Source organism: Peromyscus leucopus, chromosome 16_21, assembly GCF_004664715.2.
Source record: "Peromyscus leucopus breed LL Stock chromosome 16_21, UCI_PerLeu_2.1, whole genome shotgun sequence".
In the NCBI taxonomy this organism is placed as follows: domain Eukaryota; kingdom Metazoa; phylum Chordata; class Mammalia; order Rodentia; family Cricetidae; genus Peromyscus; species Peromyscus leucopus.
In genome coordinates this window covers 45,970,831-45,986,166 of record NC_051084.1, presented here as the reverse complement: position 1 = coordinate 45,986,166, position 15,336 = coordinate 45,970,831, and positions in this window count along the sequence as shown.

The window sequence follows — 15,336 nt, the reverse complement described above, 5'->3', positions numbered from 1 at the left end:
ATAAGGTAGGGGAGAAGTGGTTTGTTTTGGTTCATGGCTTAAGATATAGTCCATCACAAAGGAGAAAGTATGAGAAAACGGAAGTCTAAATATTGAGTTGAGTCACCAAGGTCAAGGCCCAACCCCTAGGACACATTTTCTCTAAATACCTCCCTTCCTAAAACATGTAATCATCTGAGTATAAAATGTTTGAATCTGTGGACCTATGACAGACATTCTGAATTCAAACCACAGCATTCCACCCTAACCTCCATAGACTCATGACTACTTATAATATAAAACACATTCATTTTGCTTTAAGAGTCTTTCATGGGTTATAGTTCTAACACTGTTCAAACGCCCAAACCCAAAGAGATTCAGGGTTATCTTTCATTGCGATCCCTTGTAAAATAAACAATTGACATGCTTCCAACATACTCAGGCTAAACATTCCCATGACAAAAGAGAGGAACAGGGGGAAACAAGAAAAGTTTAGACCCAAACAAAACCAACACTCAGCATACATCAAACTCTGCAGCTCCATGACTAGTATCTAGCACTCACTGTGGTATCATCTGGGTCCTAGCTGGCTTTTTCAAGCCTCATCCCTCCAACTCCATGGCATTGAACACACATGGCTTCTCTTTGGGGCTGGCTCTCCTCAGTACCTGAACTTGTCCTTAACACATGCCCCACCTTTCTGGTATCTCCCGTATATTGACATCTCCAATGAAGCTTGGCCTTCACTTTCAGAGCTTTAAGCAACATCTTCTCCAGGTCCCCTTGCAGGGAATCTGGTCCTGCTATATCTTTTCTGGCAGATATTTTTGGAATCTCGGTGCAAGCCTCCACGACTCCTTATTCTTGCATCTTTACATGACTGAAAATATTATAACATATGGATGATGCCAAACTCAGCTGTCTAGAGATATAGCCCTCTTAGACCACAGCTGCATCAACCTCTCTGCACTTTTATGGCTACAGCTGTGGAAATGTTTCCATGGGCAATTTCTTCGAGAATGCTTTACCCTCTGGAGACCACACTGGATGAAGCCTTATCTTCAAAGCACCATGTCCATTTTTCCAGTGCAAAGTCTGAGATTTCTTCTCAATCAACTATCATCTTTAAGAACTGCAGCCATTTTTATCAATCCTGTTCTCAGGTTGAACTGGGTCCAAGTTCCTTTCCTTAGGACACAGCACAGTTCACACATCTTCCTACTTCACTTTCTGCTCTCTTGTTCTCTTTCAATACAAATCATTACAAACAGCAGAAAACAACCAGACCACAGTGAAGATGCTATGCTGTCTGGAAATTTCTTCCACAAAACAATTTATCCTATTACTTTAGAGTTTCATTCAGACTTTCAAGACATAGGTAAACCACAGCCAGTTCTCACCAGAATAAAAAGTGAATGGCTTCTAGCCCAGTTCAAATTCCGTATTCCTCCATAAAACCTCATGACCACATTCTTTTCACATTCCTCTCATTAATGTCCCCAACTCCTGGTACCAGTTTTCTGAACCAAATAACTGACAAGAAGCAATTAAGTGGAGGGAAGTTTTATTTCGCCACATGGTTTGAGGGAATGAAGGCTGTCATAGAGGGAAAAGCATGGTGGCAGGATCATGTAGCAGCTGCCTGCTCACACCTTGGAGAAGAAGGAAGCATAGAGAAAAATTGAGCTACATCATAACCTGAAGGCTCACTCCCTAGTGAGCAACTTCCTCCAGATAAGCCCCACCTCCTACAAGTTTCACAGTGTATCAAGACCATGCCACATACTAGAGACCAAATGTCTAAACATATGAGACTGGAGTAAGTGGGGTAGGGGATCATATTCAAACTATAATACTATTAGGGTTCATTAGAATAGTTCCTGGAGCCTGGCAGTGATGGTATAGTGTAGCTGGAGAGTTTCCTCTCCAGGTCCCGCCAAGCCCTGGCAGTCCGACAGCCCACTTATAAAAGAAACACACAGATGCTTATATTATTTACAAGCTGTATGGCCACAGCAGGCTTCCTGTTATCTAGTTCTTTTATCTTAAATTAACCCATTTCTATAAATCTATAACTAGCCACATGGCTCGTGGCTTACCGGCATCTTCATATGTTGCTTGTCATGGTGACAGCTGCCAGTCTCTCTGCCTTAGCCTTCCACTTGCCCAAATTCTTCTCCTCCTTGTCCCGCCTATACTTCCCCCTGGCTGGCTACTGGCCAATCAGTGTTTTATTTTACAGGACATCCCACAGGACATTTACCTATGCTCTAGATTTCTCTGGATTTTAGTATGTGTTTCTTGCTTGATATTGTTCGCAATGATTGTAGTTCCATCTTATCTAGGTCATTATCCCTCACTACTCCTGGACAATATTTGATAACCACTCCTTTGTATATTGTCTTGTATTAGGTTAGAACCTTCTTATTTAGACAAAAGAGGGAGATGTAGTGGGTAGCCATTCCAGCTTTGATCTGGAAGTTCCAACCCCCATTGAGGCTTCGTTAACGGTCATGCCTACAAGGCAGGGCCAAGAGAGGACCCTGAAGACCTGAGATCTGGATGTGCCAGCTCTCTTGGTTCCTGGAGGTAGAACGAGCAGAGTTCTCCAGAGAATACTGCTGGACTGCGCCACGCCTTTCCCAGACTCTGTAAACTATCCATTCACTTGTAAGTTACCCCACAAAATAAACCTCCCTTTTAACTATGTGGAGTGGCCTTAATAATTTCACCAATAGTACATGCCTTTAATCTCAGCACTCAGAAGGCAGGCAAATCTCTGACTCTGAGACCAGCCTGGTCTACATAGTAAATTCCAGGATAGCCAAGGCTACACAGAGAAACCTTGTCACACACACACACACACACACACACACAAAAAAAAAAAAAAAAAAACACTGATAGGCATGTATGATGGCACATTCCTGTAATCACAATCCCAGGACTCAGTAGAGACAGGAGGATTTGAAGTCAACTTGAACAATATAACAAGATGCTTCTCAAAAATAAATACACATACACACACACACAAAGAAAACAAAAACAGTGATAAAACTTATAGCCAAAATATCCCAAGTAGAGTTTAGTGTCAAAGTATTTCAATACAATCTGACCCAAACTACCTCTGTTTCAGAGTAAAGAAATGGATGGTGGGATATTGTGTAGAAAATTCTCTGCACATTTCCAATCTTTACCAAATATATGTGACAAGATCTCTTGGGGGTAAGTATAAAAAGCAGATGTGGTCTTTGTGTCCAGTATTAAGGTAGGTTAAAAACTTCCTGACATGCAATCCAGAAGATTCTGAAGAGCATGGTGAGACAGTATGTGTATTTAGAGAAGGGGAGATGTAGATGTAGATCGAGAAGAAGAGGAAATAGAGGATGAAGAAAAGAAAGAAAGACACAGGGAAGGAGTCAAAGAAAGAAAATGAGACACTGCAACTCAAAATAGACCTTCAAACAGTAAGCAAACTTCACGATGCCATGTTCATCATTCTCTGGGAGGAAAATCAGTATAGACGTTGCCAAAACAAAAATAGCTCCACATCTTTACTAAAACAATTACACAGAAAATCAAATTGAGCAATAGCTTCGCTCTGAAATGAGAAACACAAACATCTGAAGGTTAACATCTAGGAGAGAAAGGTATGCAAGCAATAACAATTAATGAAAAAAGAGACCATGAATTTAAAGAAAGAAAGGAGGAGAATATGCAAGGGTTTAGAGGGAGGAAAGGGAAAGGAGAAATGTAATTATATAATAATCTCAAAATTAAAAAAAAATGAAAAACAGTTAAATAAAGTAGGACATGGGTCAGAAACAGATATAGATGGGAGTTTGCTGAACGGAGGGAAAGGGCTTAGAATTAGGAATAAGATGGTCAGTACAGACCTTACTATGAGCAAAGACTGGAAGAGGCAAGGCACACACATGTGTAGAATGTGTACATTGACATGGAGAATCTTGGAACATGAAGCATCCTTAATCCTTTCTCCTTGCCTGGGTTTATGACCTAAGGTCAAAGTCAGGAGACTGAGCTTGCTAATTGTGCCAAAAGTTAATTACACATGCAGTGTGGTTAGCCCATTACGCTACATGCAACACAACCACCCTGTGAAACAAGCATTCATATCCTCTTCTGTTACAGGTGAGCTTATAGTAAGATTTATTATTCTCCAGCCTCTTGAAGTCTCAGTGTGACTGGCACCCCACTGTAACAGAAGCTAGCCATTGTGTCCTACCTCTGCTGCTCATGATTGATAGTATCAAGACCAGCGGTGTCCTTCAGAAATTATAGAGTGTTCTGGCCTCCACTGAGCTTCACCACTCATATAGAAAGTCCCATCAGGGAACCTTAAATTTGCAATCATAATTCTAAACATTCTCAAACTAGAATTAGCATACAAGAAACTTTATTTTTATAGTATACTTTGACAAAAGGAGAGGCTTCAAAAGTTTAGTGTACAAGAAGGAATTCCTACAACTCTTAGATATCCTGACATCTAAATACAAGTTCACAGACAGACAAAGGCAGTGTTACTGATCTTGAAGCATCAGTGCCCCCAAGCAGCTTAAGGGCTCAGTGGCAGCTGCAGCCCCTATCAGCTAGCCTCCTAGTTCACTGTTTCAGGAAATGTCCTGGAACTTACTTGTCAAGCAAAGCAGACACCCTGGTCCCCATAGGGAAAAGCTTGTGAACAGTCCCAGTAGCGAATAACTCATAAAAGTCTGAAATTTGCAACAGTCTTTTGTTAGGAAAAGGGAAAGAAAACAAAGAAAGTCAAAAAGAGAACGAAAGATGTAAAGAATCAATTTTCTTTACAGTTTGCCCCTTACAGCTTAACTTTGCTTAAAGCCAAGAAAGAAATGTCTGTTTCTTATCTGGGGAATCTCTGAAGATTATAATGTTTTTTTTTTTTTCCTTTGGATGTCAAATCTCATATTTTTTCCCTCTATTACTTTTATATCAAAGATCTAGTGAGGGCATTTCTACAGCCTGGTCTCTGCCTTTGTTCCTTTCTCTTTCAATAACAGCTCAGAAAACCAGCTATTCTGCCTACATGTATTGGTTTTCATTAAAAAGGAAGCACTTCCTGGATAAACTTGAAAGACTGTAACCTCTCAGGCCAAGTTAACTTCATCGTTTTATCTTGTAAGCAACGATAGAAATCTCAAAGTTTTGTTTAAACACTTTTCTTTGATTTTTGGAGCAAGCTCACTAAGAAGGGATTACGATTTTCAAAAGGCACATTCATGCAGGTACCCTGGTTGCTGTGGGAAGCATTGCAAAGTCAAGCCCTAGCTTGAAGAGAGGATGAAGTCTGAATAGGACGGATTTGGTTCTTCAGGCAAGTTGAGGAATTGCAGTGTTGAAGGTCATGACAGGAAAACCCTTCACTGGATTTGTATGCAAAAACACATTGTAAGCTTTTGTTGCATGGCGCACACCTCTCTTAGCTCTTCCCCAGTCAGTACACTTGCATATGAAGGTTGACAGTGAGCAGTCCACCATTTTTCACATAATGTTGCTTGTTAGATTTTATATTTTTTTAGATATAATCATGGTATGCATCTCAGGCTGGCCTTGAACTTGTGATCATCCTGCCTCAGCCCCTCAAAGTCACGGGATGCAATATCATACCACTGTCACATAATTTTAACAATAACCATGCATATTGAAGTACAATTCCTCCTTGATTTATAGTGGAGTCATGTCTCAATAAATTCATTGTAAATTGAATAGGTCCTGAAAGCATTGAGTGATCCTAATTTACTAACGTACTCCACTGATCCTTAAATATTCTCAGAACTCTTACAAAGCAGACCATTTAGGAAAATCTTCTGATGCAAAGGCTATTTTTATGGGAGGATGTTAGATTTCTTGTGTAATTAATTGACATTTGTATCCGAAGGAACTCTGGCAGCAAGAAAGTACAGGTTAGTGTCTCAGCTGCTTCTCCCCTGCTATCTGGACTGAATGGGAGCTCTGCTTGCTGCTGCTGCCCAGCAGCATGTCCTAGATTAGTCTACAAATCATCAGCCTATGGGGAAAAAAAGCCAAATTCAAAATGGCAAGTACAGTTTCTACCGGAAATTGAAGTTCATCGAATTTTGCACTATTCAAATGTCAAAACACTGACTTCAAACATGGGAAATTAGGAGTCACCTGATGACACTCATATGGAGTAATAGGATGTAGTAAGTGATAGCCTGATGGATTCTGAGACAGGAACTCCTTCCTAGAACCAACCTCAGGTTGGGTAGCTATGTGTTAGGATTGGGAAGTTGCCAATGTAAACATTATCTAAAGCATTCCTGATGGGCCGAGATACTCTTGAGAAGGACAGTGTGTTGCAAACATAAGGACCCTAAAGAGAACCCACAGGATGTACGTAGTGTATCTAAAGGTCATAGTGGGTCATCTAGTGAAAATATGCGTCCTTAATCCCAGTGGTCAAGGGACAGCTTCCCATCTGCTCTGCCTGAGGAGAATAAGCCTGCTTAAGTATTTTGAAATACCTAAACACCCTGGGCTCCACTAGTTCAGCTGAAGGATCCAATGACTAGATATAGCACACACTAACCCACAGCACTTATCAATGTCTAGGAAAAAGAGTGGACTTGGAGCATCTCAAACATTAGACAAACGTAACTTCACATCCGACTTGGGAGTAGGGACTGGAACAGGTGACAGTGATGATTCATTAATATTAGCAGTCAACTCTGCAGTACAAATGGATTAAAATCATGGTGAGAAATTCCATTTAGTAATAAATAATAAAAATCCCCCCAAAATGATATCAAAGTATACAAAATACCATGCAATTATTTTTAAATAAATGGCAGCTTTATTCATAATAGCCAGAAACTGTACACAACCTAGATGCACACAAAACAAAGAATGGATAGAGAAAATGTGGTACATTTACACAATGGAGTATAACTCAGCTGTTAAGAACAATGATATCAGGAAATTTGTCAGCAATTGGATGGAACTAGAAAACATCATCTTGAGTGAGGTAACCCAGACCCAGAAAGACAAATATTGTATATACTCACTTATAAGTGGGTTGTATCCCTAAAGTAAAGGATAACCAGGCTACAATCTACAGACCCAGAGAAACTAGGTAACAAGGAGGGCTCAAGGGGGGGACACATGAATCCCACTGGAGAGGGGAACCAGATATCACAGGAGGACAGGGGGAGGGGCCTAGATAGGAGGTGGGCATGGGAACAGGAGGAATCAGGTGGGGAGTGGATGAACGGAGAGAGTTCTGGGACAACTGGAATCAGGAGGCATCTCTGGGATGAGCTAGAAACCTAGTGCAATGAAAACTCCCAGGAATCTGTGAGGGTGACCCTAAGACTTCTAGCAACGGGGGAATATGGAGCCTGAAGTGGCCATTTCCTGTAAACAGGCAAGACTTCCAGAGGAGGGATTGGGACCCCAACCCAGCCACAACATTTGACCTACAATTTGCCCTGCCTACAAGAAATGCTGGCAAAATGGTGGTTCAGAAATTATGGGGGGGGGGCACCCAATGACTGGTTCTGGGACCCATGCCATGAAAGAGAGCTCTCTCCTGACACTGCTTGGAGGGCCAGGACCCAGAAGCTGGATAGCCTAGAGACCTAAGATAGAAACAAACATGACTGGCAATAATTAAAACAAAAAGTCAATGAAATGATTCCTAATGACAATATCTCCTGTACTCATAAACTGTCTCTTGGCCCCCTTGTCATCAGTGAGGCTTCATCCAGCAACTGATGGAAACAGATGCAGAGACTCACAGCCAAACATTAGACAGAGCTCTGGGAATCCTGTGGAAGAAGGAGAGGAAGAATTGTGGAAGCCAGTGGAAAGATCGTGGAAGTCGAGGACACCACAAGAAAACCCACAGAATCAACTAACCTGGGCTCATAGAGGCTTACAAAGACTATGCCCAGTCAAAGCTTGCAAGGGACTGACCTAGGCTCTCTGCATATATGTGACAGTTGTGTAGCTTGCTCTTCTTGTGGGACTCCTAACAGTGGGAGCAGGGACTGTCCCTGACTCTGTTACCTGCTTTGGGGATTCTTTTCTCCTACCAGGTTGCGTTGTCCAGCCTTAATGGCAGAGGAGGTTCCTAGCCTCAATACAAATTGATGTGCTATGGCTGGCTGATATACATGGGAGGTCTGTACTTTTCTGAAGAGAAAGGAGGAGAAGTGGATGGAGGGAATAGAGGAGATTGGTGGAGGGATGGAGAGGAGAAGAGGGAAGAAGGGGAAACTGTGATTAGGATCGAAAAATTAATTAATTAATAAAATGATTAAGTGCTTATAAAAACCAGCTCAGTTAGATTTATTGCAAGTTCTTTAATCACTACACTATGAACATCACATTTGTGTTTTAGAAATTTCACTAAGTATAGAATTTATTGTATGTATTTTATAATATCTCTAATAAACTAATGGAATGACTCCTAGAAGGAAAATAGAGATAAGTGAACCACGACAATAGGATAATATAAGGCGACTGTAAAGTGTTCAGAAATGCCACAAAGAAATAATAACAAAAATTCTAATCTTCATGTAAAATACAGTTACATAAGCTAGATGTCCACAGGGAAGTTAACCCACTTTAGAACTAAAACCTGACATAATTGAGCCTGGGAGACATTTCATGGGTAAAATAATTTTCACTCAAGTGTGAGTTCCTGAGTTCAATCCCCAGCACCATATAGTCAGGCATGGAGCTGTGCACTTGTAATCTCAACATTAGGGAAGTGGGGTACAGAGAGCCTGATAGGCCTGCTGGCCAGTAGCCTCACCCTAGGTCCCAGTGAGAGACCCTATCTCAAACACAAGGAGAATGGCTTCTGAGGAATGACACTTGAGATGGTCTCTGGCATCCATGCACAAAGGTGTGTATGCCTACATACACGCATGTACCCACACACATATTTGCACAAATGCATACATGCAGACTAAAAAAAAAAACTAGTTATTTTTTTAAAATACCCACAAGGCTGAATACAGGAAAGATGTAATAAACAGCATTGTTTTCCTGTGTGGCAGGAAGAGACAGATAAGGTGACATCAAGCAGTTCTGGAGTCCCCTCTTTGTGTGGGAACATCTCAGTGATTCAGACAGAGGTGTGTTGGACATGTCATAGTGACCCAGAACCATGAGAAAAAGCCTCTGAATTTTGACAATTGCCCTGAAACCCACATACTATGCACCCTCAGCCTGAACTCACTTCTTCCGTGCAAGGGTCTAGGGTCCAGAGCTAGGTACCAAAGATCAAATCTCTCCCTCACGCAACTGTCTTGGAGTAGCCTAGGGTATGGGCTTTAGCTCTTCCACTTTAGTTTCTTCCTCTGTGCAGCAGACACATTCAACGTGCCTGTCTTCTCGCACTGTTGTGAGGACTAAATAGGAGCCAGCTCTAGAAGAGGGGCTGGCACTCAGTAGATGCTCAGTAAAACAGATTCTAACACTGCTGTGATCCAGAACTGCGTGTGCTGCACACTGAAGTTCAGTCCGTCTTCCTCACCAAGCTGAGCTGCTGAGCTTCCAAGAGAACAGAACGCACTTAAAGTTAAACCACTACAAAACAAAAACCAGCTGGTAACAAAGGACAGGAGCAAAGCAAAGCATCAGTGCCATTTTAGACTCACAGAGTAGTAAAGGGGGCCAGAGTCCAAGGTGATTCTGAGGGACACAGGTGGACTAGTCTCACACTGGCAACCTGGAATTGGCTGTGATGTGGCTTGGAGAGGAAGGGATTCCCCTACTGGGGAGTCCCATCTGCATTATAAGGTTCTCTGAGCAAGGAGAAAGCAAACAGAGAACACCACAGTTGCAGCAAGATACTGTTCAACAACATGAGCTATGCATGCAAGCTGTGGCTTCCACCAGGAATGCACTTGATTTCTTGTTATAGTGACTATGGAAACTGTCCAACAACAAAATCCAAGAAGGAGGTCAGAGCCAAGGACTGACTCTAAATCTAGTCTGTTTATCATCCCCCTATTGTGGGGCAGCTCCACACTTTCTGCCCCCAACCAAACATAAATTTCTCAGAGCCCCAAACCAAACATAAATTCTTGCCTCTTCTATTCTTTGATCCACAGCTTGGTGTAAGATGATAAAATTGAGAGTGTAGTAGTTGGAGCCACAGATGAGATAAGTTGATAGATTTATTGGGTGCCACAGAAGAGGTTAGAAGCAAAGAGAGGCATCACTGTCCATGCTGTGCCAGGGCAACTAAGTATTGTACTAATGGTAGATGTGGGTGGCAGGACTCTGAGAGGCCTGGACATGCTGGAAACTAGGCTAGGAAGCTAAAGAAGGGGATGGGAAAGCAAAGTTAGGGTCACCGTCAAGGTTAGCCCTTGAGAACACCTACCAGTAAGGTGTTCACCGTGACCGCCTAAGACTCAACTAAGAGACATTGCCACTGTTGAAACAAGTGTGCAGACAGGGCCTAAGACATACAGAAAGCCAGGGAGTCAGATACAAGGGTTATTAGGCTTTCAGATTACTGTCACCAAACCATGAGAACAGCTGGTTCCTACTGTGAAACATGCCATATTATGGTATGAGCCAAAACCCAAGGATGGGGAATGAGTCTCCTCTGGAGACATAAAATGGTAACCTGACTTTCAAGTTCCAGCTGTGGCCAACACTCAGGAACAAAGACTTATCTAGAGAAAGGAACCTAAACTATGTCTACAGACGACAGTTGTACAGTTCCCCATCTCTGGTGCTAAATTATTTGGACCATCTTTCCTCTATAACTCTAGTAATGAGAACACAGAAGAATAATATTGAACATTAAATTGGTATCTGCTGGACCAGATGTAAATAATCAAGCAAGGGCATATCGATTATTCCCGACACCTGACATAAATGCAATTAGTTGTACCTACCTCTGGCTTTTCTCATGTTTCAGCTAGACATATTTTATGGCCATGCCTCTGAGAGGAGTGCTATTAAGTTGGATTCCTCTTGACAGGGAAAAAATAATGAAGATGACAGAATTGCCCATTCCAAGACTTCCATGTCAAGGGTTTTGTTGTCGTTGTTTTGTTGTTTGAGAATCAATGTCTGATTTAAGAGGGAAATTCTTTACCCTGCTCTGCAGCACAGGGCTGAACGAGCAATGGCTTACCAGACTCACGCAAGCCACGCTCTCTCCTCCCCCTGGAAGTACCAGGAGTAGAGATGCCCAGGAAGGACAATAGCGATTTACTTCACAGAAGCACGATGGAGTTTGGATCCCATGGTGGTATGCTTTGCCGCAACAGTACTTATATCACAATATTGATTCTAAAGACAGTTTTCAGAGCAGCAGGGCTCTGCTAGGGGAACTGAAACGTAAGTGTTTCATTTAGTCTATGTCCCTGAAGCCAATTATTCCACAGCTCTTCATCTTTCTCCTGCTGCTACCACTTCTGTGACAAGGTGAGAGTCACCAAAAAATTTTAAGGCTTTGGCATTGAAAACAGAAGGTCATTTTTATAAAAACATACTGACTGTTGGCCAGGATGCTTTCATATCACACAAAGGGAAACTAGGAAAGGAAACAAAGATGAATATGAGGTGGATTTAGCAAGAGAAGAGTCACAAGATTAAGAAAATAAAAAACATGTGTCTCTAAATGGTAGGTACTCCACATCACACCCATTGAGGGAAGAGGGCTTTCCTCTAAATTATGTTGTGTCTGCAGTTTTCCATGGTTCAGGAAAGGCCTACTGCTGCATCGTCTTCTGCATCACTTATCCCAAAGGCACCATGTTTACAGAAATCCTGTCTCTGTCCACAAGCATCATCTTCATTTCCTTAAATGCTCCCTGAGGACAAAGGAATGTACTGTTCTGGAGAAATCCCTCCATTCTTTTCCACTTCTCTCAACATCTTTAATCTCTTTTGTCTGTTTCCTCAACTCTTTCCCACACGTCCAAAAAATACTTAATTAGAATTAAATTTTTAAAAACTTATGCACGTGGTAACAAGATTAGAAGAGTGGTCCAAACCACAGTTCCTCAACATGTAGGTTGTGGGTCCATATGCAGATAGCTTAACCAAATGAAGAGGTGAGAGAAAATTGGCAACAATGAAACGTTTCTAAATGTCCAGAAACCAAAAGCTAATTTAAAATAAAGCATGTAATAAACCCAAAATATCTTCGGCAATACTCACCTAGGTTGCATCATGTGGCTTCTCTGCAGCCATGGTTCTGAGCCCAAGGCACTTGCATTGTGCATTGCCCATGATATCATGGCACAGAATGCCAGTGATGCTGCCTAAAAGACCCTGGTCAGGCTCCAGATCACTGTATGTTATAAAGTGCAATATTCACTGTACATACAAGGTTTCAATTATTTCTCTTAGAGAAATAATACATTCTAATTATAAAGAACAAAGACTTTTAATGTTTTAAGTCATCATTTCTAATTATATACCAAATTAATATGTCTTTGGCATGTTGTGTTCAAATGGTTTCTTTCTTTTAATTGTTGCTTGAGGGCTAGCGAGACGGCTCAGCAGGAATAGGTGCTTGCTGCTGAGCTTGAAAACCTGAGTTCAAATCCTGGGGCTCACACGACAGAAAGAGGGTACTGACTCTCACAGGCTACATTTTGAACTCTATGTGAAGGATGAATATACATGCATGGCCCCCAACATGCATAGATAGACAGATGATCGATAGATAGATAGATAGATAGATAGATAGATAGATAGATAGATAGATAGATAGACAGATAAACATAATTTAAAAATTTAGTGCTGCTTGAGTTACTAACTTAAATTTCATTTCAAAATATTTGGCTTCGGCTTAGGATGGAATTTTCAACAATTTCTGGTGACCCTAAGCATGTCAGTGCTGTTTTGTACAAAATATTTATGTGAAGTGCTGTTTTTTTTCTTGAAGTTCATAAATAGAGATGACAGCCCCCCCTGGAAAAGCACTGATGATGCTCTGTGAGGACATCATGTAGCATCAAATATTCAGCCAAGATGAGCACTTAGTCCATGATGTAGAAAGAAATACATCATCTCACTACCATTCAAATTTCCCTTTACCTTTAAGAAATAGTAAAAATATATGCACACCAAATAATCATTTTAAAATGGCTTGCTACTAGCAAATATCTAGGTTGTATATATGTTTTATACATTTAAAGAGCTGAGGTCACATAAAAAATTTTCAGGGAAAAAGGTATAACATGTAGAATAAATTTAGCAAGTCCCTGTCCATGGGAACACAGAAATGGATTATTTTTCCACTTTAATCCTTAACATCTTAGCATTTAATCCTTACCTTGATGAAAGGTACATTGAAAGAGTTGAATCCTCTGAGTCCCCAAAAGGATCTCAAGATTTCAAAGGCCCCACATTTCTCATAATGTGGTTCTTATGTCTTCCTGTATGTTTTGGCCCATTTGAATCACTCATTTAAATCATGTTTATATTTTTTACCAGGTTATGTCATTCTAAGTTCCAGGGTGAGAGTCTGGTGGGGAGGGGAAGCAACAAGATACGGGGAAGGGGAAAAGTGGAAAGGGACTAGAGCAGAAGAGCAAGAGGAGGCCACTTGGAATGCTAGCAACTTTAAGGGGCTTCAGCTTAAGAAGAAGTAACATCCATCATGTCAGAGACAGAATGAGGGAGCAGATGTGTGACACAATTTTGGATACGAGGCCCTAAGCAAGATAGATCATGACACAGTTGTGTGGTTTGAGTATGAAATGTCCCCCATAGGCTCACATGTTTGAACACTAGGTCTCCAACAGGTGGCACTGTCTTGGAGTTTGTAGAAACTTTAGGAGAGGAGAGGTGATTTTTTCTAGAGAAGTGAGTCATTGGAGTAGTACTCCATTGGCCCTCTGTTTGCTAACTGACAACATAAGGTGACTTCCATTCAAGTAATGTAATGGTGACTGCCACCATTGTATATCTGTGTGTGTGTGTGTGTGTGTGTGTGTGTGTGTGTGTGTGTGTGTACAAATGTGTGTGCATATACATATATATGGACGAATGGGTTACCCCTTTTACGAACTTTTGGGGGAGGCAAATACATAGATTTCACTGAATTTTTCAAAAGTTTGAGTTCCCCAAATCAAGCACAGCTGATCTTCAAACCATTTACGAACCTTCTCAGTTACTTTCCTCTTGCTGTTATAGCACACTCTCTCAAAAGCAACTTAACACAGAGGCAGCATATTTTATCTGAGTTTAAGGTGAAGTTTATCAAGGCAGGGAAGGAAAGGTAGCAGAAGCTGGGGAGAGTTGTCACATCACATCTCCACACTGCAACCAAGAGGGGTGAATGCATGCTGCTGCTCAGCTCCCTGTCCCTATTTTATGCAGGTCTAAGATCCTCTGTCCAGGGAATAGACCCTTCCACCATTAAGATGGGTTTTTCCATATCAATTAACATAATCAAGATAATCACCCACAGGCATGCCCAGAGGCTCATCTCTGAGACAATCCCACTCTTTCTCAATTAACACTAACCATCACACAAAGCAAGTCCCAGAGATGTTAATGAGTTGGGCCTCATTATCAGTATATTTACAACCTTTGACCAGTAATCCTCCACTAGGCCCCCTGGAATTCAGCTAATCTTCTCAAACTCATTTTGCAGACACATCTCATCATTTAATGATAGATAGAGACTTTGATTTTCTTAGGAACATAGTTAGCTCCACATTCTGCAAGAGAAAAATACAATTTCAAGAGCCCAGAAATATACACATATATTTCTGTCACCATGTAGAATGATAATTTCAGAATATAAAAAATAATTGTATATCTTACTGTGGTAAAAGAAAAGGCCCAATGCCTATGTACATAATATCATAATAAATACCAAAATTTTTGATTGACTCTATTAGAGTTCTGGGTAGTATCAGAACCAATAAAGATGTAATGTATACATTATACAGGGGCTTTAAAGGATTGTCTTACAAAATGGGGACCAGGAAGTCCTCTAGAGGGCTGTCTACAAGCTTGGGAGGCAGATGACCAGGTAGCTCCTCTCCCCAGTCCAACAAACTTGATGTCTCAGAAGGGCCAGTCCAGTGCCTGAAAGGTCCCTGAAGAGATGCTGGTATTGAGCTCACAGTGAAAAATCAAGAGCAGGACTCTGACATCAGTGACCATGACAACACATATGTGTACCCACTGAAGGATAAAAAGAGACTTATGTACAAGTATGCACTGCTTTCCTTTGCCATTATTTCATCCAGGCCACCTGTCTGTGGAGAGATGACATCTGTATTCACAGCAGATCTTGCTCCTCAAGGCAGTGTCTCACATGTCAGTTCCCTCTGAGGTGCTCCCACAGACATACACAGGCAT